The sequence below is a fragment of the Pteropus alecto genome, unplaced genomic scaffold (assembly GCF_000325575.1).
Source record: "Pteropus alecto unplaced genomic scaffold, ASM32557v1 scaffold106, whole genome shotgun sequence".
NCBI lineage: Eukaryota > Metazoa > Chordata > Mammalia > Chiroptera > Pteropodidae > Pteropus > Pteropus alecto.
Window position 1 is genome coordinate 15,759,580 of NW_006442103.1, and position 445 is coordinate 15,760,024.

Here is a 445-nt window from a genome sequence, read left to right on the forward strand (position 1 = left end):
CGGCCTCGCTGCCCCTCAGAGGAGAGCTTCCTGTCACTTGCCGGAGCAGCCCCGTTGTCGGGGACGCCAGAGGAGGGCCCTTCCTTCCATCAGCCTCGCCGAACCCAGCGATACCCTCTAACTCTGAGGTTCTTCACTGTGACAGTGACTGATCGATCTTTTCGGACGTACGTTGCCCCACACTGACCAGGCAGGACATTCAGATAGACTGAAGCGACATGATGGATCCGATCGTTCAGTTCCGCTGCTGGGCCGCCTGGCCCTGCTGGCCACCCCCTGCCCCCTCCGATTCAGAGGCCACAGTGAATTAATTCAGGATAGAGGGGAGCGGTAGGCCAGCCATCTCCTTAGCCACCTTCCTACGTCTACCTTGGGGAAAAGCCAGGTGAGGCCACTTCTCTCCAACTGCTAAAGCGATATCTGGCTGTCGTTTTAATTCAGTTCA